General features: G+C 38.1%; 1 protein-coding gene across 4 annotated transcripts in view; it reads right to left on the bottom strand.

The window, feature by feature from the left end:
- Positions 1-21,524, bottom strand: part of Csrnp3 (cysteine and serine rich nuclear protein 3) — a 176,388-nt gene that overhangs the window by 77,505 nt on the left and 77,359 nt on the right. Inside the window, exon 1 of one of the 4 annotated variants that reach the window (XM_013346048.2) lies at positions 12,197-12,445. The exons of 2 other annotated variants lie outside the window; for them this stretch is intronic. The gene's annotated coding sequence lies outside the window, so the exon portion shown is untranslated. Of the gene's footprint in view, positions 1-10,427; positions 10,603-12,196; positions 12,446-21,524 lie in introns of those variants that run through there. One more of the 4 variants, XM_005346496.3, reaches the window with a different exon arrangement.

The following is a 21,524-nucleotide window of genomic DNA, read 5'->3' as shown; positions in this document are numbered from 1 at the left end:
GGTCCTCAACCTTCCTGAGGTTGACACTCTTTTATACCCTTCCTGGTGCTGTGGTGACCCCACCCCTAAAATCAATCCGCTGCTACTTCCTAACTGTAATTTTGCTACTATTATGAATTGTATGTAGGGACAGCTGATAGGGAAAGCTGCGGCTGTGGAGAAGACTGAGCGGTCTCTCGCTTACCCTGAAGGACGGAGGGGCAGGACAAGGAGGAACAGATTCATTTGATCTAGTCAGTCTTTGTTCTATGAAAGGGTTAAGTGCATGGTTAATATTTAGGGAACACTTTACCAGGAACAATGGCAGTCATTCAGAAACCCTTTGTTCATGTTTACCTGGGGGAGTGTGGGAATCTCTGCACTGCTAATTTTGCAAACAATTGAAAGGAGAAAGTAACCTTTAATCACAAAGACTAATAACAAAAATCCATTTTCCTTTCTTCTGCAGCAGCACTGACAGAGGCAGTCAGAGGACCTGCACTGCAGTGTGTAAATGCGGGCTTTATTTTATTTTATTTTGGGGGTCTGGACTAGTCAAAGAACAAATCAGAATTTTTTTCGTTGCACTCTTTTAACAAACTCTTCGACAAATACAAAATGCTTAGAACTACAACCAAGTTCTAGTTCAATGAACTTGATCAGGAGAGGGTACTTGCTCTAGTTCCCTTGGGGTCCAGAAAAGTCTGTTCTTCAACATGACCCAAGATGGTAGTGATGTTAATGTTTCTTCTGGTTGCCTCAGCCAGTTCGAAGAATGGAGTGAGAGACACTGCAAACACGGTGAGTGATGCTCACACGGTGGAGAGGCTCCTTTGTCACAGAAAGAGGGACAAACTGAGTGAGAAGTAAACACGCAGTGAGCCACGAGGACACACGAGCAGCCAGGCTGTCCACGGGACCCCATTGACAGTGGTTCACTCAATTCACCGTGGATAGGTTTTACTGCAACATTAAAGAGGACTTAGTTTAAAAAAAAAATCCTATTATATATTACATTTACTCTTTGGGGTAATCACTGCATTTCACCAAATGGTCCTAAATGTGTGAATAACTTTTTAAACTGCTGGTTTGTACCAAATCCTTCTTACACCTAATTTTTTAAAACTATAATTAATTTCTGATGTCCTCCCTTTATGTGATCATATTAATCAAAAATGACTAAAGTCCTCAGTTTCTGCAAAAAAGATCATCATTATTTAATCAGTTTCCTTCTAAAAGAAATTATTTTTTGTCAGAAATCATAATAGCTGGAAATGTTTTTTTTTCTCCTTTTTCAAAGTCTTTCATTTGGTTCTAAAATATTTTCTTTGGATCTTAAAAATTATTTTTTTCATCTCTTTTCCTTGTTCACTGGATTTTCGCGGTCTTATATTAGTGGTCTGCAGATCTGAGATCAGTACAAAGCAAAAACCACTGCTTCAGTACCAAGAATTTGGTGGCGTCACCCTTCTCTGACATCACCATCACTCAAATGCCGAGTATTTGAAGACCTGCTCATGTGTACAGTTTCCTAGCCTCAATGCTTCCTCTCCAGATGCTTCTACACTGTGGCTGAAGGCATTGTTTAAACCCAGTGGAGAAGTGTTGGCAGAGGCGCTGGCTTTATTTATTTTTGTGTCCACTGTTTAGCGATATTTCTTCCCGTCATATTTATGGTTTTCTTTTAGAAGTACAAGACCTGTAAGTTAGGGGAAAACGTAAGGCACAACAGTTGCATGAAGGAATAGGGAAAGATGAAGACAATTTGAATTTCTTGACTGTGCCATGAGACCCCAAATTAGCTACTTTTTGAAGATGCTCAAGCATCTGGGAGTAAAACTCAGTGTATGTCTGCACCATGCTCTTTCTTGCTTTTCCAAACATCCATGTGTTGAGTACAGTGCATCAGCTTTTATTAAAAGAAAGAAAGCACATGTGTGTGCAGAGCAGATGCTTCTTCAGAAACAACACTTAGGTTTCACGTATCGTCATTCTAGGCTACTCTGTCAGTGGCCACTGTAAGAGCATGAGGAGGCCTTGGACACGTATCACTCTATACGTTTGGAGGAAATATCCGTGCCTTCCTAAGAAAGTAAAATTATCTTCCGCTCTGATCCTAGGGCCATTTCTGTCTAAGCCCATTTGGCAAAAAAACAGCTTATGTGTTGCCAAGAGGAGCAGGCCTTGGCAGCGCTTTGCTAAGGTAAAACCCTGTAGGTGTTCTGTGGGGACACTACCAATGTGAAAAACGCTGCTGGTGAGGTGCCAGAGTGAGCAATAAAAGTCAGCCAACACCTCTCTTGCACAGGTGTCTGTGTAAGCCAAGACCCCTGGCAACACTCCTGCCTAATAAATATTTTTGCTAGAGAAACGATTGTGGGGTTCCCCAGTTATGTAGGAACCCCCGAGCGAGAGTTGCTTGTGACTTTGAGTTAAAGATTTTAGTTCTTATGCTGATCAACATCTTTACATCAACATTTTTGCCATCTGATGATTCGAAGTTGAAGAATGTGAGGGAAGCAGTGGGCCCTACTTCCGGAGGAAAAATGCATAGAAGCACAAAAATGTATGACATCTATTCATGGGTTCCCAGGTTAGCAAGCTGTGCTATGGTTATTAACCCTCTTTCCCTCTACGTTGATGAATAATGAACTTGGAGAAATGATTCATGTGAACACATTGGCTCACAGAGTCTAAAGAAGTTTGAGAATCCTTTGTCCCCCTTTGCTTTGCCAGATGAGTGAGTTATTCAATCTGTGGGACAAGCTCTGTGCAGCTCCCTCAAGTTGCTGTGCTTTAGAAGAGGAGCTGGGGATCAAAGCCGGAGCTTCATGTGAACTGAGCAAGTATTCTACCACTGGACCATACCCTAGCACTACAGCCTCATATCATAGTTCCCAGCAGGCATGGAAAGAGCCTGCTATATCTCCCAGAATATTCCTTGGATTTCATTATTATCTCACCGGCCCACAGCATTCTTAACCAACCACCCCCAGACTGGTGTTTATACATTTATGAGTCTCTAAATTTTTGGTTTAGGGATAAGAATGTTCTAGATTAGAGTATAATTCCCCAAACATCTGCCTTTCCTAAAAGATGGTTATGGTTATGTTAGCTCGTTCCACATAAAATAATTCCAGTCAGAATTCATTGCACATCTCCTACAAACCAAATGGGCTATTTGTATGCCTCTTCCATAGCCTTCCCTCAAACACCAAGTTTTCAGACATCTCTATAGATCATTCGCTCAAAATTTTAGAACACAGTCTGTTGTTCCCAGAAAAAAAATTCCTTAGTGAGTAGCAAACTGAGTTGAAGGAACTGCTTCGTGCTGCCAGGACCTGAGCAGGAAGAACACTGCTCAAACTGCTGCTCACCTGACGCCAGATCCCATCTGAATTACAAGCTGCTGTGGACTAATACATACTCAGGTACTCTCAGCATGTGTACTATCATATCTGGGTCAACTGTTAACAAGTGGCATAATTCTGAGTGTTACTTGTCAAGTGTAGTCAACAGTTCTATCAAAATAAAGGGCATGGCGGGACTAGGAAGCCATTCTGAGACAGTCACTTCCCTGGCTTGGGGCTAAATGACAAAGGCTGTAGCCTCCAAGGAAGAGCTGGTGTCTAGCTCTTCACCTTGTCTTCCTTTTCAATGAGCAAACCAAATGGCTAAACTGACTTGTTTCATTGAACGACAAAGGGTTTTGGATGACTGTACCAGGAACGCTCATCTAAGAAGCTCCCATGTTACCTGCCTTTGTGTGCCACTGAGGTTGTTGGCCTTCCAGACCATCTTTTTCAAGGCTTTTCCCTCAAGATTTGACCATCTGTTCTTTAGGAAATTAGTTTAGTTGATTAGATGTTGCTGGTCTAAGAGTCAAAACTCTTAAACGTGTTTGACGTTTTAGTTAGCGAGGGCAGAGAGAACCAGCCAAGAAAATGAGAGGCTTTTAGAACTGTTGAAAAATGTTCATCTGCCTGTTGTCAGCTAATTTTTCCATTCTAGCAGCAAACGTATCAAGTGAAGTCAATGAAAAATTTATTTTCAATGCTTGCTATTAGGACCAAGGAACAGTACTTAGCCTAATGTCTTGAGCAACTGTGAAGACTAATAACATTAAGAAGGAAAAATAAATTACCATACAGACATGGAGAAACTTAGAATTATTATTATCTTGGCACTGAAATCCAACTCTACTTTTCCTACTTAGCATTCGAAATTTTCTCTCGGTTTTTAGAAAGTTCCTAACAGAATAATAAAATGACTAACCCGTGTAGATACAGAGTACTGAAGAGCTCTGAAAGCATTTCCTTCAGAAGGATTATCAGACTAGTATGAAAGAACAGAATTTAAAAACCACACCCTTTTCCTCAGAAGGCATTCTAAAATAGGACTGAGAAACAGACAAGGCCAGGCTTCAGAGTCACACCTGCCCACGCCCTAGTAATTGATCAGCGAGACTCTCCACAGAAAAGAAAGGGAATTTCAAACATCAGGATAAGAGAAAGGACTCTGGCCAGTCTTTAAAGTGACTTACCACCTCAGGTGAGATAGGGATCTTTACTCTCTACCAAGGAACAACTGGCACTCAACCTGAATCAGACATTGCATTACACAGCAATTAGCAGAAGTAATCTGTGTGGCCAGATTGAATACCTGGGCTTTCATATTTCAGCAAATGTTCAATCAGCACAAATTAAAACTTGTTCACAAAAGAATGTTTCACCAAGGCCATCCTGTATTTTCAGAGGTGGAAACCATGGCTTAGGAGTTTTCCTTTTGAAGCAAGTTCTAAAGAAGCAGTGTCATGATATGAATCAGAAAAGGCCTTTCCAGCCATGCTACTAAAATTATTTTTAATAAAATAACTTAGGTAGATTTTCTAAATTTAATTTGAGAACTCTGTGACTAAATCAATTCAAGCAATGTTACTTGAGCAACATTGTAATTTGTGAGAAATTTAAAATAGCAATAAATCTGTGGCATAAAGGTCATTTCATGAGCAAACAAATTAGTACTTCTACGTCATCAGGTAGAAACTAAGATGTGCCAACCTCTTGCTGTGATAAAAATCGATATAGATGATAGATAGATGATAGATAGATAGATAATAGACTGATAGATGATAGATACTAGACAGATAGACAGATAAAAAAGATAGATAGACGATAGATACTAGACAGATAGACAGATAAAAAAGATAGATAGATGATAGATAATTGACAGATATATAGATGATAGAAGATATATACTAGACGACAGATAAATAAGAGATAAATAGATGATGGATAGATAGATAGATAGATAGATAGATAGATAGATAGATAGATAGATAGATAGATAGATAGATAGATGACAGACAGACAGATAGATTTCAGAATCCTCAGATGAATGCTTCCAAGGTAAAGAACTAACATGTTTACTACATGAAGCAAGGAAAAATGGTACAGCAAAAGCAGAAATGTGAAGATTAGGACAGGCTACAAAATAACTCTACACATTACTCCATCACATCTGCAGAAGTTTGGAGAGTCAAAGCATCACGTGTCGTTTGAACCTCAATGATCACGATGACTGCCCCTACCACTGCCCCATTACAACTCAAGGCATTAGCTCTTAGTGCCGTCTAAGCATGGCTTTCAATGAGATCTGCTACACTTTTTGCTTTGGGAAAAGATGTGTCATAGTTACAGAGCACATCTTGGAAATGACATCAAGATTGGGACTTGAATCTAAACTCTTAGCCACGCCCTTATTCAGCCTCTGCACATCCCATAGGACTGAAATCACACATCAATATATAGCAACTATGCAACAGCCAGCTATGTAACAGCCAACTATATAACAATCTACAGAACAAACTTATAACACAAGCACTTACCTAGTACTCATATAGTACACAATTATTATATACTATATTTTTTGAACTGTTGTTGGATTTTCCTAAGTTTACATGTGTTCTTGTTTTAAACAAACAACCCAGATTTGAAAGTAAGATTTCTCAGTTCCTTAAAGTGTTGGTGTTAAAAAGATCAGAAGCTAGGAGTGATGGTGTATACCTATAATCCCAGAATCTGGGAGACTGAGATAGAAGGATGGTCAAACGCTTCAGGCCAACCTGGGCTGCAGAGTGAGTTGGGCCAGACTGGGGTACACTGTTTACTTAAAAACCAAAACCAAAAAATAATAAAATAAGAAGAAGAAGAAGGAAAACAAAAGGCCAATGTATGGCATATGGGGCTATTCCCAGATACTTTGAACTTGTTCTCATACTAAGCTGTTTGATTTTTTTTTGTTTTGTTTTGTTGTTTGTTTGTTTGTTTGTATTGAGACAGGGTTTTTCTGTGTACTCCTGGCTGCCCTGGAATTCACTCAAAGACCAAACTGGCCTTGAACTCAGAGACTGTCCTGCCTCAGCTGTGCTGGGATTAAGGGTGTGTGCTGTAACTGTCCAGCCTGTTTTCATTCTTAAATATTTGTTTCCACAGTAAGCTCACAGCATCCATGTTCCTTCAGAATCACACATTTCTGGGCAGTGCATTTACATATCTACAATAATGGTGGTAAATGACATAACCCATTTTCTGGTTCATCTGTAGCGACTTTCAAATGGCGTGCCACCACAAGTTCCTTCAGACTAGAACAACGTGAGCTTCAACAGGTTCAAGGGCAACTTAAGCTTGCCCAGAGGCCACCAAGCAACCTCCTCCATCCCTTTGGTGAGACTTCTGTGAATACATCACCAGGCTTGAAAAACGCAACTCCTAAAATGGTGACAGAGGTACATCTGGCTCTAACAATTAGTTAATGGCAATAAAAATTGGTCTTTATGTTTTTATTATGTACTTAAGAGTACTCATTCCCTATTAGATATAAAATACTATCAAGTTATTGTCAGTAGTCTAATATGACAGTCTTCTTATAACAACAGGAATAGTTTTTCATTTATTTAAAAATTACTCTGAGGACAAAATAAAAACCAATTTGCTTATTCTCTATAGTCTGTGCCTATCACACTGTGTGTGTGTGTGTGTGTGTGTGTAAGTGTGTATGTACATTTGTGTGTGTGTGTGTGTGTGTGAGGGAATATCAACATGGGACATGGGAGTATGGTGACATGTTAATTTCCTTTCCTTGCTCAACAAAGTCTCTACGCTTGAGAACTTAGTGTAAAACCACAAAGAAATTGACCACAGAGCTCATTTTTGAATGGTTGCCTTGTGGAATAATTATTATGCTTAAAATAAAAATTAACCCTGTAAAGGGACAATACAATTCACAGAGTATAAAAATATGAATATAATAAGAGTATACTACTAAGAAGCTACTTGGTGCTGGAAGACAATCAGGCTGCAGTTCTGTGTTTCAGAGCAAGTGAATAAATAAAGGCTATGAATTAATTGTCCTGTTATCGGGAGGAAAAGTTCAGACTTATTTCTACTTTGTTCAACAAGCAGAATGATGTGTATTGTGTTTGTTTCCATGAAAGTTATTAGCGCTTGGAAAGAAAAAAAAACTGACCCTGAGAGTTATGAACTCCTGCTATTCGGAAAATAGTCTCCTTTCCATCTACATAAGACGTCTCTGTAATATTGCTATAGTTCTAATAAGACCCTTAAAATCCTTATATAATTGCATTGAGCTTATATTTTTCAACAAAATGATTTCATTTTATTTAAATTCTAAAAGAGGCAATCAAAAGGCAATCTCTTGTTTTGATTGCTTCTTAAGAACTGCCACGTTAAAATAATGCTTTGAACACTCAGTAATGATGTGGAATACTTCCCTACTGGTGCTAAAAAGTCACTTTGTTCTTTCCATTTCAAAGACGGCAGAAGTTCAAGGACTGGACAAACACGGGATCATAAAACTGAACACCTACACACCCGATTTTGAGAGACAACAGCTATTTGTAGATTTTTAGGCTCTGTTCCATGCTCCTAGACTGAGCACATGGTTTGCCCTAAAACCTTTTACAATACGGTCTTTAGTTTCAAACGATGACAAAGACAGACTTGGGATCCGAAATCAGGATATTTGGTTTTGGAAAAAAAAAAAAATCTTTAAAGATTACTTTGAAGTTGGAGATGACATTGCTTCGTCACGCACAATACCTATCTACCCCCAAGGGTTTGTGTTTAGACTCCTCTCTTTACTCTTCTACTTCTCAAGTTTAATCTGAATTGTATTTACATAAATACATTTTTTATATACATTTAGAAGGCCAGAGCATGAGCACACTACATGCAAGCTGCTGGGATCTGTATGGAAGTAGGATGGATTAGCCAATGCAAAAAGACTTCAAAGTTTGGAGCGAATTTGCATCGAGACATAAATTACCCAGGATATTCAAAGCCATAAATTAGCTGCAGGACATAAATAGCTCTCTCGTGGCTCACAGAAGTACAACAATTCTCTTTATTCCTCATATATCTATTATCATGTTTTCTCTAAGACACTTCATGGACTCTGTTTCTTTGCCCACACTGTATTTTTATTTCTATATTCAAAATATGCTCACTGGTAACTGCTACAGGCCCAAAGTTAAAAGCATTTCACTGCCTATATTAATATTAATTTCATTTCTTTCTTTCTTTTCTCTGCCTTTAACACACACAGGGTGCGTAGGCACTATCTAAATTAACAGAATTTTTTTTTTGTCAGTCAAGTATGCCTAAACAGTCTGAAAGATTCTGTGTAGCTTCTTCATTAGATTATATATATACAATGATACACGTAATAGATATATAATGTGCACTATAGTGCACAGAATCCATACATGTACACATGCAGTGTTTAGTAATTTTCATAAACATCTGCAAATGATGTTGGGATCAGAGGTCAGCATATTCTGGTCAATCGAAAAGAGGAAGTAATTTACTGAATATATATTTCCTGTAGCTTAAGCTATTGAAAAGTTTCACAATAAGAAGTATTCAGAAGAAAAAAAAAGAAGCTGCAATTTTTGCACTTTAAGAAATGAAAACGTGAATTCCATTTCATCAACTTAACTAAGTGTCCTGGACAAATGTCACACTGTCCCCAGTGAGTGATAAAGGGTGAGAATCTGGCAATGAATAATCACTACACTGTGAATTTCATAAATATTTGAAATAACTGTCCTTCACAGATTAAATGTCCATACGTTCCTGGTGGTGTGCTCCACTCAATCTGTCTTCATTTCAGGTGGAAGGTACTGTGATCAAGCCACCCCATTTCAACCTTTACACTAAAATTAACTCCCTGTTCTAGGTACAAAGAAAATAATCGTCTTTCTAAATATGTACTAGTTCCTTAGAGGTAAGCAGTACAAATTTCACTTTAAAACTTTTTACATAAATGTGGACGTTTAAAGCAGTAGTTTCATGGCTAAATGCCTATTTTGTACCTTCACGACCCAGCATGCACACGCACACACACACACACACACACACACACACACAAAATGTAATAAATAGACCTGTAATTGAGACAGACGTGCAGTCAACACAAATGAAAATAACATACTTTCCTCATCAACACAGCAACTATCGAACCGATACATGTATTTTTTTAACGAAGTGGATGAGCACAGTTGGATTGTGCTGTTTTAAGTTTACTTAAAATATGGTGTGAAAATTAAAGAGCAGTGTGAACAAGGAATGTGACTACACACTTGTTTGGTGTGGGGCAGATTTACTATGATGTAATCACACATTCTACAGAAGTGTGATATTAGTGGAGAGGGGGGCTTCATCCTGCTATGACATTCATGAGGATCCCCTTAGGATCCTGATTTAACTAAAAGGCAAAGTCATTGGCAGTGGAATGTGTTAAATGTGAGCAACACTGTCTGAAAAGTCCAAAGAAATCTAATAACAATTAAAAAATGAAAAGGATCACGGGAACCCAAACCAAAAATAAGTAATCACTTCTCTCGTAATATTTTTTAACAATGCAACAGAGTGAAGATTCTCAAAACCAAACCCTGTATTAAAATTAAAACATAACTTCTTAAATTATCCTTATGGTGTTTTGCAGCTATGAACAAAAGAACTCCGTTATTTAATTCCACATACCCCACAAAAATCTCAGGCTGGAACTCAGTTCTTATTTAAAATATATTTCCTTAAAATTAAAAAAAAATCCACTGAAAGTTTTAAGTGTTACTATTTATCTAGATATTTCAACCAGCTAGCTCTCCAAAATTAACACATACCCAAAAGGCAGAATTATTTAGAAACCCAAACCTGTTTCTCTCATGAAATAGTCTATCAGAACAAAAAACGCCAAACAGAGAAATACTAGGAGGAAAAAAAAGAATAATGATAATAAGAAGGAACTAGCAAGGGTGCCTGAAAACCAGCAACATCCTGCCAACTGCCACAGAGAATTTAAATAACCAATCACCATCAGTGTCCTTAAAAGAAATAAAATCAGCGCATCACGAAATGTCACCGTACCTGCATGGACTTTAAATGAATACGGAACACGCTGTAAAATCTTCAGAAATAAAGCGCACTTCCTTTAGCAGCTGCAAAACACGGCTGCAGAAGCCCAGGATACATTTTTTTTTCAGGCAACTGATCCAGCTTTCAGCCAGCCCCGTGACCTTTGAACTCCCTTCTGCCCCCTCCTCTTCTGCAGTCAAAGCCTGCGCTGGTCTCATTTGCATAAGGCTCCGGCAATGCTCCAGCAGCCAGAGCGGAATGCTGGGTAAGGAATTGTGGAGCTGCGGTTCAGCCAGGGTACCTGCATCCCCGAGCACCCGGACCCGCAATTGGGAGTGGGCATGCTTCACCGGGCTGTCAACATCACACCCCCTAGGTCCATTAATGGATGAAAGACTTTAGTGGTTGTTTCAGTCTTATGCTACTTGTTTACCGTCTCCCCACCATAAGCTGTCTGCAGCGACTCTGGTAACCAAGGAAACCCAAATAGTCAAATACTTCATTTAAATACGTGTAGTGGGCCAATTTTAAATTGTCATTAACTTCGCTTGTTTTGGAGACATGGCTCTTTTTCTTTTTTAAAGTGTAATATGTATCGCATGCATAATCCGGCATATGGGGAGGGTTTTTTTGTTGTGGTTTAAACATTTACAGACATCAATTTACATTAGGCACTATACACATAGATGCAGTCACTTTAGTAATTCAGAAAAATGTTAAATGTGCCCGAGTGCGTTAGAGATCATCAGCCTAAATGGAACCCAAATATTAATGGTAAGGAATTTAGGTCCCAGGATGCCTTTAAACCGTATAGCGGTAAAAATGTAGAACAAAGTTAAACTGCATATTTCAGCTCGAAGAGTCACCTCAAGGTACAGCTGGTCTTTTCCAGTGATTTTTGAGTGGTGAGCTGTTATCTGCTAGAGTTTATTCCTGGCCTCGGATTAGTACACAGAGCAATCTGTCTATTTGAAATACAAACTTCTCAGTTACTCATAAACCCAAGATCTAGTTATTCTCCAGATAAACATTATGTGTGTAGGTATTTATAAAAATATAAATATACCCACAAAGTCAGAGATTTCCTTTTCTGAAATGATAAACCAACGGAAATATTGATAATCAAATGCTTAATTCAATCCTGTTTTTAAAATTAAGTTAATTTGCTTTTCTTCACATATTAATAACTAACATCTATTATATAAAAGATTTTAATATATAAAAGGTTTTAGAAAAAGCAAATAAATATTAGTATGTATATATTACTAAAGTATAAATATATCTTTAAATAACATCTGCAATTTTTCTTTTAAAATACTTATTTAAAAATTATACATTTTACATAAATAGCATGCAGTATATTGAAAAACACTAGCAAATTCTGAACGATTCATCTTCTATAATAAATATGAACTATGGCAATAAAGAATTTTTAACATGAAAAAGTGAAGCTTTTTTATAGCAGCTATGTATTAGCCATTCTGTTTTATATATTTCTGCATCCCTAAAGTATTAGAAATTATTAAATGAAAATTTTCTAACCTATCAATCTTTAAATAGACTAACTCTTCAGTTCAATATAATAATATCAGCATTTCTGTTATATTTGACTTAATCAAAAATTCAATCTTGCTGGATCAGTTCAAGTGCGTCCCTCCTATTACACATTGCAAATACCTTGTAAAGTTGTTGTTTAAGGCAGAACACCCATTAGCCCAGCCTAATTTAAATGCAATCACAGACAAGGCAGGGTGGGGGGAGGATATATAAAAGTCACCGACCTGTTCAAATAGCCGCAGTCCAGTCCTGGCGCTCTCTATTCATTAGAATCCAAAATAAATCGATTATCATTTTATAGTACGTGTCAGCATCGCGGAAGGCATCGCTCTTCCTGGTTCAGTGGAATCTTCTTACATTTCCCAGCCCCGTGTTTTATTGCCGGTACCATATGCTTTATTGTTCAGAGACAAGAGCTTTGCTCGCACAAAGACCCATTACCTCCTGCTGCACGCACGGCCTCAGCCTCCGTGAGGCTGCCTAGATGTGATCACATGGAGTTCTTTCTGCCTGAGAAAGCCAGGCTTGCCACTGACTTCACTGTGCCTATGGATATTTTTATCAGCTGACTCGACGAGGAGGAAGAAATAACAGATTACGGAACTGCCCTAGGACATTTATGCAGCACAATTTGGGGAAATCCTTACACGACATTTTATTAGTATTGAAAATGATTCGCCAGCCATTAAAAGGGGGGGGGAGCTAGATTTTATGCTAATTGGAGGTTGAGTAAGAGTTTATGGGAAGCAAACTTGCTCAAGCCTTTTCCTACCTTCCATTTCTGAAAATACTGTTGCATTAATATTATTGAAGAGTCCTGTTCTAAAGAACCAAGTTACAGTACATTTTAACCTTTTAATAGCAACCATTTCTTTTCTTGGTCCCACAACCCCCACTAAAAGGCAGGACTCTGGTTCCCTGAGAATTTCCTCCAGTAAAATCCCCATCTCTAAAAGATATTATATGTGAATAAAGATAGATGCCAATTCTTTTTGATAAGGAAGATGAGAGGGTTAGGGGATTTTTATTGAAGGACATAAATGAGGCAGGCAATTAATTTATCTTCTCAAAAGATGACACATCCCTAGAACAGCTGACTACAATGAACAATGAAGATCTCAAGTCAAAGAACAGATGGTTCATACTAATTCTTAAGATCGCAGTAACTTATTTTAGACAGCTTACCTCAATAAAGCATATGGTTTACCTTATCTGATTTTAGTGCTAACAAGTACTTCTGGAGAGGATGGCTCAACATTTACAGGAACCTTTAGCGGCTTAGATGCTGTTTTAATGCATGTATACTGTGTATGTCTGCACACAATCACACTATCTTCCCAAAAATAAATCTTCAAAACTTGAAAATCAATTAAGGATCTTCAAACAAACAAACAAAAGCCTGCTTAGTTGACGGAATTTGATTAAACATTCCACACATTTATGAGATAGTTTATTGGTAGTCTGTCTAACTTGAATTGATATTTGAAAGCTTTTGAGTCACAAATGTCAGTGATTATCTTATGGCAAATACATGAAAATTCAATGAAGATCACAGAAAGAAATGCCAGAAGCACCATAAAATAATCATAAAAAATTTCCTGCACCAGTATATGGATATACAGGGCATTTTCATGGCCCTAATAAAAATGTCAGCCTTGAATCTTAAAAAGAATGAAGGTACACATGCATACATTCATATGTTTATCAATATACACACATTCACATCAACTTCAATCAATAAATAGACTTAGTTCCTAAGAGAAGAACATTGCAACATGAACATTTTGTCAGCTAATTTTAAAAAACAATGCAGAATACATCAGTGTGGTTAAAAATAAGTACTTAACTAAAACCATTTTTAACATTTTTTAAATATTATTTGAAGGGTGATTACTGATCTACAGACAAAAGGCTCCTGTTGCATCATATGAACACCTTTAATGGCATCAACACATGGACATACAAAGAAATAAACAAAAGGCAGCCATTTCTTCTTTTACTGCACCACTTCAAAACAGTGAGGTAAAATGGGTGCTAAGTGCAATGAGAGAACCCGTTTTAAAAACAAATTACTTCAGAGTTCCTTTGGTGGTTCTGCAGGGGGGGGTCAGAGGGTGAGAGGGAGGAGGGAAAAAATCTGTCTGTGTGTGAATTTAGTGTACAGGTATGATTAGTGTACAGAAATAATTTAATGTGAGAACTAAAGATAAGAGAAATCAATATAAAAATAGCTACAAATAAATGTCTAGGGAAAAATGAAGACTCGCTTAGGAGGAAGACTATCAACACAATATGTTAAATGTAAAATACACAAAAAATCATTTATGTGAAAAAAGAAAATTAAAGGTAGATGCCAGAGCCATGGAGACCTAGGAAGAGGAAGACTGAATCACACAATAGTAATAACCCAGGTTGCTATTGTCTTAATGGCCTTGGTAAGTTACTGTAGCACTTGGACCCAATTTCCAAGTCTGGAAAGCAGGAAAAAGCACCTTTTTGGTGTGCGAGTTTGGAAATATACAGTAATACTACTATGTTTCAACTCTCTAAGTTGGATTTAAGCAAGCACTGGTTAAATATTAATAATAAGAAAACATAGGTCATAAAATTTTAATAACTGATTGCAATAATTACAATAAATTATTTTTACATCAAGTACAAATGGGACTTTTGGAGGAAGAGATCATCCTTTGTCTAATGTATAAAAAAAATGGAAGACATTTAAGAAGTAATTTGGAACCTCAGGAACTTGCCTCATGATTAAAACAAGTCACAAACCAGGCATATCATTACAATCAAAACTCTGGAATTCTCTGTCTGCAGCATGGCAAGAGACCTGCAGCACAGATTCTCACATGACACAATCAACAACGGCGCTTCTGCTTATGTAACACTTCCACCAGCCAAGAGTTCTTCAGATTTGAAATTGACAGAGAAACACAAGCTCACAGCTTAAAACAGTACATTGCGTACAAGATTAAAGGCGTGTCTTAATTCATGATACTGAAAGTTGTGAACTGGAAAACAGAGTTCAACTTTTTTTTTTTTTTTTTTTTTTGAGACAGGGTTTCTCTGTGGCTTTGGAGCCTGTCCTGGAATTAGCTCTGTAGACCAGGCTGGTCTCGAACTCACAAAGATCAGCCTGCCTCTGCCTCCCGAGTGCTGGGATTAAAGGCGTGTGCCACCATCGCCTGGCTGAGAGTTCAACTCTTGCTATTAATTGTTACTAGGTTAATTTTCCTCTGAGGGCAAATCGACATCATAGAATCAGTTTGTTTCATACTTTTTCCTTCAAAATCGGAAAAGGTTATCAATGGAAATCTAAGGCGCTTGTTTTCTGGCTTGCAAAGTAACACAGGTGTTGACTTGTGCTAAAAGGATCATCCGCTAAGAAGGAAGGTTATCTCCCCAAGTGTCTGGGTTTCCAGGCTGCATTACCCTGGCATCTACCCCAACACCTCCTGTCGATTTCTCCCTTGATGCAGTTGCCCTGCGTCTCCTCCCAGTCTGTTCTGGGAAGTCAGTAAGTTCAACGTATCAACTTAAAAATCCAGGAATAAGTGAGTCCAATTTGACAAACATTTATTGGAAGGCACCATGTCTCACACTCTGAGACAGTTGCCAGGGATATGAAAATGAACTATTAATTGTTCTCCAGAAGATCAGAGTCTTTCTATCTTTAAAAAAAAAAAAGTCAATAAAAAAATTGCTGTAGAGAATAAGAAAGGTTGAGACACAAGAACACTGTTTCGATTCCAAACATCTTATCAATTCAATATGTACTTTGTGTCTAATCAGTATAATTTATGTATGTAGATACTCCTATTAAACTCAGAAAAACATTGATGCAATATAAAATAATTAATTGAATAATCTATTGAAAATTTCCCTTTTGGATATCATAACCTAAAAGAGAAAGCAAATCTTTCATAATAAAATTGTGTGTGTATGATGGTTGCAAATTTTTTGCTATTCTTTAGTGAATAAGTACTGCTTAACTCCCTCCCCTTCCCTTGTGGCTGCCTCTACTGAATTCTTTTCCAGCAGTCTGAACATTGTAAGGACAGATCTTCAAATACCCCTAGCTTCAGTTGGAAACACTCCCAAGTTCTCTGAGCTACTGTGTAAGGGGATTGCTTACCCCAGATCTACCATTAGGATGATTGGGAAGCCACCCAGAGGCCCTCTAGGGGAAAAGGAATTACAACATAAATGTCACCTTGGGGAATACTCAGAGACGAGGGCACAGCTTTATAAAATATAATAAGAGGAAATTGGAGCTGACTTGGTGAGATAGGAGATGCAGGAACGTGTTCAAAAGTTAAAACCAAAGAAGCAAGGGGGTGGCCCCTCTGAGCAGCATGAAGCTGGAGAGGAGATCGTATCTGGTGTGTACACGCTGCTGTGAGGTGAGCAAAGGAGAGAGAGGTCAGAGCGATAGACAAAGAAGACGGCTTGCCATTGGGTAGCTCCCTGCAGTACTGGGCCAGCAACAAAGTGTTGGAAGACTCGGGCAGAAACAGTGAACTTGAACTAAGGGTGCTAACTGAGGCAAGAGTCTAGCACAGTGGAATCTTAAACCATAGTGGGATAAACTGGCCTTGACCTCACTGATGGCTTCAAAGGTTAAGCTACAGGTCCTAACCAGACTAGAGAACATTAATTAAGCTAACTTTATCATGGTCGGTAATTTTGCACATATTTTGGTTTGTACTGCCCTCAGAGGGTCAACTTTCAAATAATCTGAAAACATTTAATGTCAAATATTACTAAAGTGTTTGGGAGGCCAGAACAACCTTCTTTGAATAAAAACCGCACAGAATAGTGTTTACGTTATTTTTTTATGTCTGATTCTATCACCCAGTGAGAGGCTAAGGGAGGGAAAAGAATACATTCTGGCTGGGCAGAAAAGAAAAATGTACTGTTGATAACAAAGCTTTAGGGTTAACATACTCTCAGAAATACCGGCTAACACACACCCCACCCACTGCTACCTGTCAAAACAAAGAAACGCAGAGTTTCATCCTTGTAGCTTTGCCTTCTGTTTGGACATTAGACTATGAAAGCAGCAGATGTTGAATTTAGCAGTCAGTGAATGGACGCTGTGAAGGGCACAGGTTAAATGGCTGGAATTGCTCTATAGCTCCAACTACAGCAGCTACAATACGAACATAAATCATCTGAACCTGGCTGCAAGGAAATCCGTATGCAAAGTGGTCCAAAGAATGAAGTGTCCAGATTTGCTTTGACCCTTCCTTCTCCTCTCACAAAGGCATTAGAAAACAACATTTGTTAAGAGAAAAGACCAAATGAAGCAAACCTCCCAGGAACACAAAGGATACACTTGTGTCATAGTGGCATCAGCAAGGGTAATAGCAATCTCTTCTCAGGCTGATTTACATATCTAACTTGGGACAAAGCAAAATATGGAATTAAAGGGGACAACCTAAAATCAACCACGAACTGAACAGTGCAAAGAAAACAAAAAGAATGGAATAGAATGGATGAATTTTTCAGGTTGATGAGGTTATTATATTCCATAACTAAAGCTACCACAAGACTGCTTTGGAGACAAGACTAAGAGAAAGATGGTTTTTGTTGCTGTTGTTATTTTGTTTTTCATTAACACAAACCCACAAATCCTTGACCAATCAAATAAATTGTTTTTGTATATAAAATGGGTACATACAGAAACAGACTTGGATTATTATTTATATGGAATCATTAATGCAAGTACATAAGCAGATGTAGATTTGATGGCAGCATCAATTTTATATTCACTGACTATCAATGCTTGGAACGAGTTTTATTTTCTGACATTCTGAGAGAGATAAACAATGTAGCCAGTGACCCAAGTAATTTTTCCATCTACGTACAGAACAGATACGAAGGGTCAGTAGGACAGTGAAGACATTTTATAACTGAAGAATGCATAAGAACATAAAGACAAGCGGGGCGATGGTGGCGCACGCCTTTAATCCCAGCACTCGGGAGGCAGAGGCAGGCTGATCTTTGTGAGTTCGAGACCAGCCTGGTCTACAGAGCTAGTTCCAGGACAGGCTCCAAAGCCACAGAGAAACCCTGTCTCGAAAAACAAAACAAAACAAAAAAAAAAAGAACATAAAGACAAGAATGGACAACAGTATCCAAATTCACCTAATCTGCACAGTTACCAACTATTGATTGTTTTATAATTAATAATTAATTCACATAAATCATTGAAACAAGTCTATGATGGGGTTTTCTTAAGCTCTCTTTTTTATAGATGACAAAACTGGGTCTCAGGCCAGGTAAGCAGCTCAGTCAGTCCAGGAAGCCTGACTTAAGTTTCAATCTAGTCTGGCTCGGGGTATGGTACCCTGTTGTGACGATAGGCTTTGCAGAAGACAACAAAATCGTGAGGAATGACTGATACACCTGTGGAGGACACTGGGGAAGGCAGTCCAAGGATGGTCGGTCTGGCGGGACCAAGCCTTTGCCATCGGGATTCTTGGAGCCCTCTTCGCATACAAGATAGCGAAAAGGGCTTCATCACATCTGTTTTTACGAGGCTCTGGAAACTCTTCAAAGAATGAATTGCAGAAAGAACCTGAGAGATTGGCAAATTTAAAGCTCTGAATAAATAGGGTGGTAGTCTCGAGGTAGAGAAGAGGACTGGGCAATGAACTTGGCAGACACTCAAACTGTGGAGGAAGGAAAGAAAACTCAATGAGCAGGGTTTTTAATTTAGGGAAAAGAAAGATGACAACATGAAGCAAGGCTAAAAATACCAGAAACTTAGATGGAGAGCTATTCAATGATATACCTAAGTCATTTTCACGCATCAGGCAAGGACAGGCTTATAAGGACACCATCTTTGTCTCTCAGTGCACAGGCACGGCAGGAGAAGCTTGCAGACAAAATCTATTACTTAGATACCAAATGGCCCCGTCACAGCTAACTTTTAAGAATATAGACTTTCTCTTAGTGACTTTATTAAAGATTAAAAAAATGAACAAAGCAAGGCTGCCTTTTCCACAACACTTGACATCTAGAATGTCATCAACTAAATGCAACGGTGATGAGTATATAAGACACCACTGTATAAAAGTAGCTCAGGCAGATTAAAACCATACTCCTGATCAAGAAATCCACCTCCATGCTTTATGTTAACATACAAGCTGAATAAATGCAAGAAGCAAATCAGATTTCTCCTTTAGGCAAACGTACTAATGAGCTTGCCTCCAATGTCTGCTAATGCTAGTGGCAGGCTGCTTGGTATGAAGCATGGTCTTTCTTTCTTCTTCATATAGTTAGGTTCCTATTTAGTATTCATTATTCATGTCTATTTTTATCAGAGAGCACCATTACATGAAAACACAACCCAAGCATATTTATTTATGGGGGGAAGGAACTATGCATCCTTCTGATACTGGGGTGTGTCTGCTAGAGTCACAGATAGGCTACATATGGGTAAAGGAGGGTGTCTGCTCCTCAGGTTGGATCGTGCAGTGTTTAATTTAGGAAATCTGTCTGAACCACAGACTTCTTTTTTCACTTGTAGTAATTTGGAGAACCAGCAAGACATTGGAGAAAACCAATAACCGTATAAACAAACTGATAAAATATGTTCATTTTAACAATAAATACTGGTGAAGATGTTGGCAAGAGGGAACCCTCATATATTACTAACGACAATGCAAACCAGTCCAGCTCTTTGGGTACTCGGTATAGAGGGCCCTCAGAAATGCAAAAAGAAAAAAAAAGACCTACTGTATGACATGCCTCTACCATTCCTGAATATTTACCTGAAAAATTCCACATCAGTATATCACAGCAATCCTTGCCATCAATGCTATTATTACAGCACTATTCACAGAAGCTGAGTCACGGGACCAGCCTAGGGGGTCCAAGAGGAATGCTTAGAAAACAAATGTGCTAGATATACAAATTATTTTTGCCATAAAGACAAAATTATATTGACTGTTGGAAAACGGAAGCCACTCGAGATAATCATAGTGACTAAACTGAGCCGGCCCTAGAGACACAATTATCCCATGTCTTCACTCATGTGTGGTTCCTAGATTTTATATGGAAATGCAGAGTCACATGTGTGGAACATGAAAGCAGAAGAGATACTTCCTAGAGGACTATGTTGTACTAGAATAACATGAACTCGGTAAATTTAGCTGAGCACTGTTTGTCGGCCATCTTGACCTCTTTAATTCCTGATGGCTATCTATGGAACATGTGATAAACATGGGTAAGATAATATTAGGCTTGATAATTGCTACTGTTCATGGCCACTCACTGTTTAACAAATTTGTTATATGCATACATATGTCTTTGACCTGTGGGAGCTTATGCTTACATATATCAGTCCAGTTATGATAGTTTAGAAACCTGGAACCATGGGACAGCAAGTTTTATGGACAAGAAGAGTATAGTTTTGAATACAAAGGTATTTGAATACATCACATTTATAACAGCTAAAGAATATGCTAAAGAATATGCTATAATAGCTAAAGAAATAGAAGCATGCAAATATATTTAAAATATATTCTCCATACTGTAGATTATCAGATAGCCATTAAAACTACAGCCATGAGGATGCAATTATAATAAAAATGTTTATAGAATAAAATTAATGTCAAAATTGTCATAAATACAGTAGTGTGCATAAAAGAAAACTGGAGAGGAACATAAGAGAATTAGTGGTTATGAGAATAAAACAATATACACACTGTGGTCATAGTACAATTGGCTCTCTGTATCCACTGGTTCCCAATTACAGACGCCTACCAAACACAGAAACACTTAGGGAAAAACTCATTTGTACTAAACTTGGACAGATTCTTTTTCTCACAATTGCTCCCTAAATACTATCTGCATAGCATCAAATTGTGTTGGGTATTATAAGAAATCTAGAAATGATCGAGTATATTATAGGAGGACAGCTCTGTGCAAATACAGCAGCATTTTATTAGTGGCAAGGTTCTACAGCATCCCACATCCTGCTGTCCCAAGTGTGATTCCAGAATCTTCATTCCATTAACCCCGAGGGACTGCTGTGTTTTAAATATATAAGCATAAACTAAATTTAAAAAATCCAATAAAATCATTTTTTAAAACAACAGCAATCTCTTGGAATGAGGCGATGGATGGTTTTAGTGTTTCCTACCTGTACCTTTTCCATACTTTCCTAGTTTTATTGCTAGTGATGCAATATAAAATGAAACTGTATTCAAATTGTTATTGTGTTGAAGTTAGTTATACTAAAATTATCTTAGCAAGAGAATCATTTAAAAATCAGAATGTGCCTTTAAATATTTTCAATGGCTATGAATTTAAGCTTTTAGAAATGAAAGGAATTAATTCGTGACACCAACACTCCACCCTTGGGCTAGATCTGAAGCTTACTATAGCTGTCTACTAGGCTCCCTAAGGACCAGATTGCTTTTGATTGATGAGTACTCCTCTGCAACATTTTCTACAAGGAACCAAACACCAGGGTGTCTCACTAAGGTCCCCTCACAGGGGCTGCAGAGCAGGTTCGTGCCCACTCCTCCTTCC

The sequence above is a fragment of the Microtus ochrogaster genome, chromosome 4 (genome assembly GCF_000317375.1).
Source record: "Microtus ochrogaster isolate Prairie Vole_2 chromosome 4, MicOch1.0, whole genome shotgun sequence".
Taxonomy (NCBI): domain Eukaryota; kingdom Metazoa; phylum Chordata; class Mammalia; order Rodentia; family Cricetidae; genus Microtus; species Microtus ochrogaster.
Note: the sequence above shows the minus strand (reverse complement) of the source record. Positions and strands in the feature narration are given on the sequence as shown.